Source organism: Macrobrachium rosenbergii, chromosome 5 (assembly GCF_040412425.1).
Source record: "Macrobrachium rosenbergii isolate ZJJX-2024 chromosome 5, ASM4041242v1, whole genome shotgun sequence".
Taxonomy (NCBI): domain Eukaryota; kingdom Metazoa; phylum Arthropoda; class Malacostraca; order Decapoda; family Palaemonidae; genus Macrobrachium; species Macrobrachium rosenbergii.
The window spans coordinates 63,728,980-63,741,745 of record NC_089745.1 but is presented as its reverse complement, the minus strand read 5'-3'; positions in this window follow the sequence as shown (position 1 = coordinate 63,741,745).

The window sequence follows — 12,766 nt, the reverse complement described above, 5'->3', positions numbered from 1 at the left end:
ATATTTTTGAGTAACATTCTGGGAGAGAGAGAGAAAGAGAAAATGTTGCGAGATTTCACTTACTTTCAGAATTTGCAGAATGCCCTGGTGGACAGTGCGCATAAGCGCGACCGTTGTGTGTGTGTGAGAGAGAGAGAGAGAGAGAGATTTCCTGAATTTATTTTCGCATAGAATTTTATCTTTAATTAGCAAACTTCAATATACCTGATAAATTTGGTTAATTTGTACAAACTTTGTTCTCTCTCTCTCTCTCTCTCTCTCTCTCTCTCTCTCTCTCTCTCTCTCTCTCAGAATTTAGTATTTGCAAGTACTTTCGTTAGAATAATGATGATTACATCATATTTTCTATAATACAAGAATTTTTCGTTGTAACCTCTCTCTGTCATGTATAGCATCGAATCAGGTCTGCTTTATACGGAAGTTCGGTGTTTCAGGAAACTATTGATTCCAGAACTAAAGTTTATTAAGGTATTTGTAATTCGAGAAAAAATGACAAATAATTTGCAATTAAAAGATGGGAGAAACAAATCCACTGTTATGTATATGTCAAAATATATTAGAAAATAAAGCTAAACAGAGAGCTTTCGAGAATCTGTACGATTCCCCTTTTCAGTCTCAGAGTGAGAAGGGATATGGTACAGATTCTCGAAAGCTCTCTGTTGGCTTTATTTGTAATATACTTCCACATTATACGTAACTGTGGATTTGTTTCTCCATTTTAAGACTCATGCTACTATGGGTATTTTTTTAATTAAGAGATTATCAAAAGATTATTTTGGTACGTAGGACTGAGATCGATTTGACGCGTTTGAAGTTCTCTTGCATCGTGAAAACGAACTAAAAGAGGGTACAGAATCCGCTTCAGTTATCACTTGTTTGTCAACAAAAAAAAATGTCTTGGAGCTAATTTCTGAACCTTCCAAGTTGCCTAAAGTTTTGAAGTACTCATCAGTTCGTTCCTTTACTTATCCCCGGAGTGTCCTCTTCAGCATCACAAAGACCTCATTTGGTCACGAATAATTTACTCTTGCGTAGAGAGGTTTGTAATCCGGTATTCTCTGTGGCAGCATTTTTCTAACTGTTTACACTTTCCTTTCCTTTTTGAAGAACAGAGTCTCTCTCTCTCTCTCTCTCTAATCAAGTTTGTATGTGGAGTTATAAGTAAAATGTTAAGAAGGTTGATAATAGGGCATGTATGTAACAGTTAGGAATGTTTATATGCCAGCCTTTTCCGTTAATGTATTATGTTTCTTTCATGTCAAAACACTGACTGCTTGAGTATCCTGGTCTTTGGGACCTGTGGGAAGTTTCATCTTCGAGTATCTTAATGTTAATGAAATTGGTGACAATTCTCTTTCACAGTATTTGGAGAAGTTATTTTTTAGTCTTGTAATCTTTCTTAGAAGGTTTTTTAATCATTAGTAGTTTTAAACGTTTCTCTTTTGGAAGCCTTATGTTACTGATGAGAGCTAGTGATGTTTTAGCTTACAGTGCGTTTTCGACGACGAAAACGAATATTTTTTTTATAGCATTAAGAGTATGATATGATTATCCATCAGCGAATCTTCGGTATTAAGAAAAAAGATGAAAGTAGAAATTACAATTAAGAAAGACATTGTAGTAACTTCTGTCTTGAACTATAATCGTTCCTTCAGCGTTTGATTTTACCGTTGACATCTTATTATTATTTATATTAGATAGACTATTGCTCGCTGCCTTCTCCTGTCACTACAATTTTTATCATCGTAATTATAATTATCACTATCCTAATAAATGTAGCAGTAGTATTATAATATTTCTTTATGCAAAAGGAATCAAGATATAGAGGAAATTAGTCTTGGTTAAAACTGTAAGAAAAGAGAAATTACGGTAGAGAACTTAGGATTTCTCTGCTTGGATGGAAACGCATCTCTGAAACTGAAACAAGGATAGCACTTCGGCAGAACAGAAGGCTTAAAATAGTGGTTGAGATTAGAGCTAAACGGCATGAAAACTTGGTAAGAAATTAAACACTTTTTTTTAAATGTATGAAATTCCTTCATGGCATTGGTTATTTGATTAGTTAAAAAAATTCTTGGTACTACTGTGCAAGCACACGAAGATCAGATTGGTAAATGTTTTGAGATATCGTTCACAGTACCCGGACTGTTCCTAAATGATGATGACATTCGAAACAAATATTACTCTTTTCCTCCTAATCATTGACCTTATCGTTTCGTAATCAGTAAGATACAACCTGTAAGAAACAGACAGCGAACAAACGTGTACCCATTCATTTTCTCTTCGTTCACACATGGTCAAGCCGCTCGTAAAATAACCAGTTATCTACACCTCGGGTCAGAGTGAGCATAATAGCCTTACTTCTGTGAATGGGAAGTTTGTGTAACGATTATATCAATTTTAGGACCCCCTGCCTGGTGATGCGCTCTGTCTAGTTTTTATGAGACGTAGGCTAGCTTTAATCAGCTGCTGATCGATTGCGTCCGATTTACGCGCTGGGAGAGAAAGAGAATTATTGTTGGCAGTCATGCAGAACGCCTTGCGAGGCGATGTGGTGCTGCTGCACCCTGCGTCTTCCAGGCTCAGATTTGCACTTAGGCTTCACTTCGCTTCTCATTCTCGTCACTGATTAGTCGTGCTTTTCATATGAAGTTTCACGGTGAAATTGACCCACTTATTATTATTATTATTATTATTATTATTATTATTATTATGCAAAAGTACTCAACATTCAAACAGCTGACGTCATTCATTAAGGAAACGCCGCGTACAGCGATCAATCCACTTACTGGTAACGACGAAGTTCCACCCTCCCTCCCACCTTCCACTTTTCCCCAGTTATTGTAACTTGGGCTTCAGCCCTGAGGCACGTGACATGAGTTTACCATTTATGATATCTGAGGCAAGATTGCGGCTGTAAATATGACGGTAATTATGGGCACTAATTACTGTCACTCTCCTGCCTGAACATATAGACACAGGTAATTAGTGAGCGCCTCTCCCAACACCTCATTTCTAATTAACGGTCCTCTCTTCTTGCGCTCGGCAAGAGAGGCACCTGTCCCATCCCGGCTCCATTTTTCATTTCTTTTTCTTTCTTTTTTTCTCTTTCTAGGCGGAGAAGAAGTGGAGATTCTTCCAGCGTGAAATGCTAATTATTTTTTTTTTCTCGGCTGGGAATCGTTACTTTGAAAGGGAGATAACGAGAATGCATTAGCTGAACGGATGTCTCCATTGGACCCATTAACTTTATGCCCGTGGTGAGATAGGTAATTTGTTTCCTTCTCTCTCTCTCTCTCTCTCTCTCTCTCTCTCTCTCTCTCTCTCTCTCTCTCTCTCTCTCTCTCTCCCTTGTATTGGTGTAACTTTACACTTTGTTAACGTCAGTTCCTTAATTTGGTCTTTGTAGAGACTAAAGAGAAAACTAAGTTGGAAAAAAAGTTTCCTTTGATTTTCAGATGCGGCCTTTGTATCCTAGGTGACTCGGTTGCCCTGTCCGAATCATCTGGATATTCATCGAATGTGCCTCGGTCTACCTTATAACTCCTCTGTGCTGAAGGATCCCTCATCCCTTTCTGTGCATCCTCGCGTCCTTCTTTTGTGGTTTTCCTATTACCTTTGGTCTCTGACTAATCCCCGGCTTTAATTAACCTTTAAACGTTGATATTTCTTTTTTTTACTTCTTTTATGTCAGGGATTTTATTTTAGTGATTTTTGTCTGCTGATACAATCCTGATCGCCAAATGCATCATTTCAGCCTTATATATATTGGATATTTTCCGTCTCCTTTTGAGTACTGATATGGTAATATCTGTCAACACTGTTTTTCAAGGTACAGTCTAATTCTGTTAAGGTAACAAAGACTTTGAGAGTATACTTGAGTGTATGTGTGCGTTTGCCATCCTGAGTCTGTAGAATTTGTATAAATCCACGTATACGAGTAGGTGCACATTATCTGTATAATACAGAAATCTTTTAGAAAGTTTGTGTGGATAAATGAACGTATGTGGTGTTTGTAGATGATTTTTACATAATTCGTATGACATGTTTGAACAGAACGTCAACTTTTCCTTATTTGCTCGTTATTTAATCTTTTAGGCTCTGGAATGGTGCAGTATTTATATTGATACATTTCTTTTTGGTCTCCCCCATTCGGTGTACGTGAAATCTCTGTTCAGCGTTTTCTTCTCCTAACACTTTTCTTTTATTGTTTGCTTCTTAATGTCAATATGATCCGTTGGGTGGCGAATGAAAAAGTGCCAAGAGGGAACAAGATTTTTTAATCTTTTTCAAATACGGGAAAGGAAAGGTAAGATTGAAAGGTAAACAAGTTCTTGGAAGGAAAAAAACACGTCTGTTTAAGATGAGGGATGAATCTGAAACAGAAGAAACTGTTCAGACATTGCAGAATACAGCTAACCAATGCATTGTACACGAGGTATAATTTTATTGTGACACACATACGTCGTCCCATTTGAAATCACAAGTGCTTTTAGGGACATACCTTAAATGTTGGAATATTTCCTTGTCCCAGTTTTCCTCTGGACCCAAGAAGGTGCTACAGATTTAGAATAATAGGAAAGATGAAACGAAGAATAAGCATACTGCTGGTTCACATATTATTGTTGATTTTCTAGTATATCTTTTCATGGGCTGCTTCACAAGAGGAAATAATTGCCAGAGAAAGGGAGTGTTGGGGATTCCAAGTATGCATTACAAGGTCTGACTGTAACCTTGGGGATTCCAAGGGGCAAAAATAAATTATTCTCAGAAGTTCCTCATATGCTGTTGAAAATCAAATAATTCTTAAACTACTGAAGATATAAGGAACACGTGACTGGATAATAATTTCAGCGAACAGATTCCAAGAATATTTCAGAGGGAGCCACTGCCAACTTCCAACAGCGTTTCTAGTGGTATTTGGTCCTTGAAATTCTTGGAGTGGTTGTTATTAGCATATAATCCAACTTCAGAAATAATATATATGCCTACTCGAAGCACTTTTAAGATTTTTGGCGGACCTTCTTCAAATGCTGTGCTTATTTTATTTCTTTGGTGGATTAGGTTGTACGTGCTAAATGCAGATATTCAATGATTCTTTATTTTAGGTACACGAGTGTTTCTAAGGAAGTGATGCCATGATAATGGGAATGTTTTTTTAAACCCGCTCATTTAATATTTTTCAGTGACTCTTAAGTGATCATGGTAACGCTAACATCTTTCTTTTTCCCTTTATTAACTTGTCATTACATAGGTAATGTTTAAGAAAACCAAACGGTGATCTGGAAGTGCTGTTTCAAACAAATGAAACACGAACTGCAATCACTCTCTTTAGACTATTGACTTGAAGCCGAAGCCATAAAGTTACTATCTACCGTGCAATATCTTTTCGTCTAATTCGGTGGCTCAGTTTTTTACAGGAATATGTTGTTGTGTCAACTTCTTCAGCGATAGACGTGATTTACATAAGATTTTCGGATCCATTTCCTTCCCTTTATAACACATTTATTGCATGTTTATAGGTTCAGTGACTAACAAAGTTAATGTAGTTTTCCATCATTATTATTGTCATTATTATTATGGGTACGTTTATGCTGTCATTGATGTCGTTACAAGTATTGATGATGTTGTCGTTTATGTCAGCTTCATTATTCGCTCGAAGAACGGCCAGCTTGTACTTCATCTTCATCCTTGTAGAAATAACTCATATGCTTATTAGCACAAGCTCCCTGTTAATTCCTCCACCAAGGATTTCATGTTTCAGGAAAAAAACCGATGGTCTACTGTACCCGATCGTGAATTACAGAGGCCTTCCCCAACTCTCCTTTCTAAATTTTCACCAAACTTAGCAGCTTGGTAAAATGGGTTTCAGTTTCCCGATTTGGTTTTTGGCGTCAGTGAACGTGATTACGACATCTTTTATATCCGCGAGTCTCCCATTACCATGTTCTGGGGAGCTGTGCGTAAGAAGCAATGTTGTTAGATCGCATACGCAAAAGCTTTGGTGGACCGATAAAGATTAACGCTTTATTATTACATAATTTCTGTTAACTTAACCCCGGTAGTTGTAGGTACAGAAATTTGAAATATTTGATTCTTTAACCACTATTTTTATTCTTATTTTTCGGCGTCACCGCAGGCATTCTTGATGAAGAATAGCAGTCATGTGCTTAATCTGTTCAGTCCTTGTTCTTAAGTCAAACGTTGGAATTCTCCCCCTGCTTCTGTTTGCCACCTCTTGCTTCCCCGGTTATTTTCCTCTTTTCCTTCAGGTCACAGAGAAATATAAGGGTGTTAGTTTAAGCCGTCCATCGGCTTTTTCTTAAAGAGCTGAAAGCATAAACAATCCCAATAAAGGGTTTTATTAGTAACCAGCCTGCTGATGATTTTGTCAACAGAATGAGGTCATGTTCACGGCATGTGTGGACATAAAGAAATCGAGCTTTTTTCCAGTGTAGCTATGTTTACGCTTATAAGATTCTTTTCGTTAGTATCAGTTGTTTGTGTGTGTGTCGTTTCATTTTTAGCTTAGATGTCTGTTTCAAAAGCTAAGAATATTCATCTAAGAGGTAGAGGGAGGACAGTCAGAGAAAGAGAGAGAGACTTATTACAGGTGTTGCAATTAGTCCGTATCTGTGGAAAAACAGGTCGATGATTTTTTTTTCTTTTTTTACTTTGCAATCGTCGCGGCTGTTGACTCTGCGCCACCCTCCCTTCTTCACCACTTTTTCAGACGGACTGCATTAGTGATAGCGTCTTCATCATTCAGCAAAATCTTCAAGAGAAAATTACCAGTGTCAGTTGATCCTCTCTCTCTCTCTCTCTCTCTCTCTCTCTCTCTCTCTCTCTCTCTCTCTCTCTCTCTCTCGCTTTCGGAATTTGTAGGAAAGTTTAAATATCATTATAAATTGTGGATGGGAAAGGCAGACATATTGTGTAAATCATCACAGGAAATAAAGGAGTATTACGGATGATGATAATCCCTTATGTTTTTTTCTTCAGATTCTCCTGTAAAGGTCAATTCTAAAACACAAACAAAGGCAGGGACTCTGTTTGAATATTAAGATTCATCTCTGCTGGTAGGCCAGAGTCAAGATCCACACTAGGCTTTTTATCCCCTTCAAAACCTTCACTACGGTTACGGGCCGCCGTTGGAAAGGACCCTTACTAGACAGGACCCGTTAATAAATTTTGGAGTGAATTAGAATGAGTTGACAAAAAAATGCCAGTGTTTCGGGACAGTATTTCCTGTTAAAACTGAGACATTTGGTATATGTATCAAGTATTTTGATGTTGACTGGAAATGACCAAAAAGGCACGGTGAATAACAAGGCTGCAATGCAAATCGGTTTAGTATAGCAAATAACATAGTGAAAAAAAGTCCGATTTGATGTGGTTAACACATAAACAACCAAAAATAAATTCTTTCCTTGGATTACCGCATTTGCCTTCTCCACATGAGAGCATCAGTGCCGATACAAACGAAATTGCATCGGCTGAGGAGAGCTTAGTTCATTTCCCTAGTTCAGAAACTTCTGCAGAATGAAATAAATTCTTAACAAGACTAACTAGGTCATTCAGACGTACTTAGAAAATAAGAATACTTCGAGATGATAGTGAATTGAAAACTTGGTGAATGGGGTTAATGAAATAATTGGTTGGTACTTGGCAAAATCAGAATTGATAGGAGTTACAAATATCAGGATTAAGGTGAATACAGTGTTTCTAGACGAAATTTATGAAAGGTAAGCGAGATTGACAGTAAAAATCTCTCTCTCCCTCTCTCTCTCTCTCTCTCTCTCTCAGTGCACAATTGAGGAATGTAAGGTGAATGTAGTGGGACAGCTATAGATATTTTTAATTTATCTAATGACTATCGATCGAAACATTACTCAGCGCTGGTTAAACAAAGTCTTGTATGTCATGGCCTTTAAAGGCAGTTGGTCTCATGCAGTAAGACTGAATTATATATATATATATATATATATATATATATATATATATATATATATATATATATATATATATATATATATATATATATATATATATATATATATTTATATATACAGTATATATATATATATATTTATAAATATATATATATAAATATATATATATATATATATATATATATTATATATTTATATATACAGTATATATATAATATATATATTATGTCTACATTTGACTGATAGAGGTAAGGTTCATTGTGGAGGAGGCGACGATGCAAGGTGTGAAAATTGTACTTTTAAGCCATCAGTCAAAAGTTTGTATGTGAAAGTGAAGCTTGTGTGAGAATATATGGATGGTAGTGACTAGTTTGGTGTAAAATTACGTCAAAGACAAAGATGTGTTGTGTTTCCATGTTGTCTGATATTGTTATGGATGGGCTGGTGAGAGAAGTCAGAGAAGGGAAATTATTAGCTGTAGGTGCAAGTTGGTGGAATGAGACTAGTGGTCGTGAGTGCAGTGTGGAGTGGTTAAATATATTATTTAAAAAGATATATATTAAAAATAAAGAACGGTAGCGACAAATAAGTTTTCATAATTATGTCCTATGCAATTTTCACTTACGGCGTAGCATGTTCATTATATTCATAGAAGAATATAAGGATTAATTCCAGGTTACAATCACCTACGACGTTTACCCCGTTGGCCACAGGACACCTGCAATTGATTTAAATTCTGAAAACTTCCTGAAGTTTACCCATGCAATCTCACATCAAAGTAGCAATATTATTTTAACCCCTTAAGACTAACAAAGCCCACACACTTGATGCCATAATTAATAAACTGAATATTTAGAGTCCTTTTCCAGTCCGTCTCCTCTCCCCGATACGAATTCGAAAAACCTTCCCTTTCTGGCTGTCCCCTCTTGCAAACTTTATACGGCAGAGTAGCGTCATCTAGAAGCCCTCGCTGTTTGATATAAAAGAATCTGCAGCTATATGAGTAGAGATTATGACATTTATAATTGCTATGGAAAATTATGTTTACATGTTTTTTTTTTTATTTAACCGATCAAACAGGAAATTAGATTACTAAGGAAACTTTCTTCTGTATAGTAGAATACCCTTATTAAAGAGAGAGAAAGAGGTAGAGCAGAAAATGCAACAAAATGTTATCCGAAGCACAAATAATACTCAACTGGAACGAAATGGACGAGTAAATAAATAATATTACATGTCAATAGTAGTTTTTAAGTGTTCTATTAGGAAGCATTTACATATGAATAATATATATATATAACATATAATATATATATATATATGTATATGTATATATCTGTAATTTATATACTGTATTTATATGTATATATACATATATATATGTATACATATATGTTATATACTATATATATATATATATATATATATATATATATATATATATATATATATATATATATATATATATATATATATATATATGACTATTTATCACATCACCGTGATTCATATACAATCAGAAAAGCTACAAACGTCCTTTAATATCCAATTCACTCTACCTCGGAAGTAATATATTTTCATATATGTTACCGAAGGGGAATTTTAGGTGATAATAAGTCCACCGTCCCGTGGGGATCGAACCAGCGACGGACGGGGGAATCAGGACTACAGTGACACACTAACCAGTCGGCCACAAGAGGTATAAATGAATACCATCTCCCATCAGCCCACCCGTCGAACTCAGGTGTTTTGCGTTTGGAGACGATATCCACCCACCTCTGCCATGTTGGCGTGTAGTGCGTTTATCGCATCGTAGCCATATTATGACTATTTATCACATCACCGTGATTCATATACAATCAGAAAGCTACAAACGTCCTTAATATCCAATTCACTCTACCTCGAAGTAATATATTTTCATATATGTTACGAAGGAATTTTTAGGTGATAATAAGTCCACCGTCCCGTGGGATCGAACCAGCGACGGACGGGGAATCAGGGACTACAGTGACACACTAACCAGTCGGCCACAAGAGAGGTATAAATGAATACCATCTCCCATCAGCCCACCCGTCGAACTCAGGTGTTTTTGCGTTTGGAGCGATATCCACCCACCTCTGCCATGTTGGCGTGTAGTGCGTTTATCGACGTAGCCATATTATGACTATTTATCACATCACCGTGATTCATATACAATCAGAAAGCTACAAACGTCCTTTAATATCCAATTCACTGTACCTCGGAAGTAATATATTTTCATATATGTTACCGAGGGGGATTTTTAGGTGATAATAAGTCCACCGTCCCCGTGGGATCGAACCAGCGACGGACGGGGAATCAGGACTACAGTGACACACTAACCAGTCGGCCACAAGAGGGTATAAATGAATACCATCTCCCATCAGCCCACCCGTCGAACTCAGGTGTTTTGCGTTTGAGGCGATATCCACCCACCTCTGCCATGTTGGCCGTGTAGTGCGTTTGTCGACGTAGCCATATTATGACTATTTACCACATCACCGTGATTCATATACAATCGAAAGCTACAAACGTCCTTTAATATCAATTCACTCTACCTCGGAAGTAATATATTTTCATATATGTTACCGAAGAAATTTTAGGTGATAATAAGTCCACCGTCCGTGGGATCGAACCAGCGGCGGACGGGGAATCAGGACTACAGTGACACACTAACCAGTCGGCCACAAGAGAGTATAAATGAATACCATCTCCCATCAGCCCACCCGTCGAACTCAGGTGTTTTCGTTTGGAGGCGATATCCACCCACCTCTGCCATGTTGGCGTGTAGTGCGTTTGTCGCAGCGTAGCCATATTATGACTATTTATCACATCACCGTGATTCATATACAATCAGAAAGCTACAAACGTCCTTTAATATCCAATTCACTCTACCTCGAGTAATATATTTTCATATATGTTACGAAGGGGAATTTTAGGTGATAATAAGTCCACCGTCCGTGGGATCGAACCAGCGACGGACGGGGAATCAGGACTACAGTGACACACTAACCAGTCGTACAAGAGGTATAAATGAATACCATCTCCCATCAGCCCACCCGTCGAACTCAGGTGTTTTGCGTTTGGAGACGATATCCACCCACCTCTGCCATGTTGGCGTGTAGTGCGTTTGTCGCGTAGCCATATTATGACTATTTATCACATCACCGTCCGTAACATATATGAAAATATATTACTTCCGGTAGAGTGAATTGGATATTAAGGACGTTTGTAGCTTTCTGATTGTATATGAATCACGATGATGTGATAAATAGTCATAATATTCTACGTGACAAACGCACTTTCGCCAACATGGCAGAAAATGGTGAATATCGTCTCCAAACGCAAACACCTGAGTTCGACGGGTGGGCTGATGGGGAGATGGTATTCATTTATACCTCTCTTGTGGCCGACTGGTTAGTGTCACTGTGAAGTCCTGATTCCCCGTCGTCGCTGGTTCGATCCCACGGACGGTGGACGATATCACCTAAAAACTCCCCTTCGTAACATATATGAAAATATTACTTCGAGTTAGAGTGAATTGGATATTAAAGGACGTTTGTAGCTTTCTGATTATATATATATATATATATATATATATATATATATATATATATATATAGAGAGAGAGAGAGAGAGAGAGAGAGAGAGAGAGAGAGAGAGAGAGATATATATATATATATATATATATATATATATATATATATAGAGAGAGAGAGAGAGAGAGAGAGAGAGAGAGAGAGAGAGAGAATTCATATGGGGAGGCCTCCCTCATTTACTACTCAGCCTTTTACCCATGATGATTAGTGGTCGGCCCATCTAATGCGTTGTCCTCAGTGGTTCCTATCCATTGCACCCTCCTTTCCTCTTACAGCCTTTCTCTCTCTCTCTCTCTCTCTCTCTCTCTCTCTCTCTCTCTCTCTCTCTCTCTCTTATATATATATATATATATATATATATATATATATATATATATATATATATATATATATATATGAGAGAGAGAGAGAGAGAGAGAGAGAGAGAGAGAGAGAGAGAGAACGATACGGAACATTCATTTACCCATTATGTGTCTCTTTTGAACAAAGCAGCGGATTATGCAGTTGTAGGTAGTCGAGCGTTGTGGGTCGCAGCTTGAGGTGGATATCCCCCTCCCACCCGATGGGCGGATCCGTTAATCAAATAATAGCTCTCTCTCTCTCTCTCTCTCTCTCTCTCTCAACTACGAATGCTTACTTGGAACGGAATGCGTTATCTTCATAATGATAAAAGTACTGATTTCTTAATGAGGATGATACCTATGATTTCATAAAATGTAATGTAAAAATATGTTATCAAAATTCAGCAGAGTTTCGGCGGCTCTAAAACGTTATGGTCTCAGAGAACAGCAAAACTGCTACCACTGCCACATCTACTGAATCAAGGGTGACCACCACAGTCGCTAATATACTTATACGAAGATTGCTCATCGATAGCACATGAACACCACCGCCCATCCTCATACCAAGCTACGCAGCTTACTGCTTTCTTGCACAAACGTTCGTTCTTCATTGTCTTAATTCAGTTTAAATGGGCCCGAGTCACTCCCCTTAGTATCAAGCCCTCATAGCTCCTCGTTGGGAGAGTCGGTAGAGTTGTCGCCTAGCACTCGCTAGGCCCGAGTCTGAGTCTCCGGCCGGCTAATGAAGAATTAGAGGAATTTATTTCTGGTGACAGAAATTCATTTCTCGCTATAATGTGGTTCGCATTCCGCAGTAAGCTGTAGGTCCCGTTGCTAGGTAACCAATTGGTTCTTA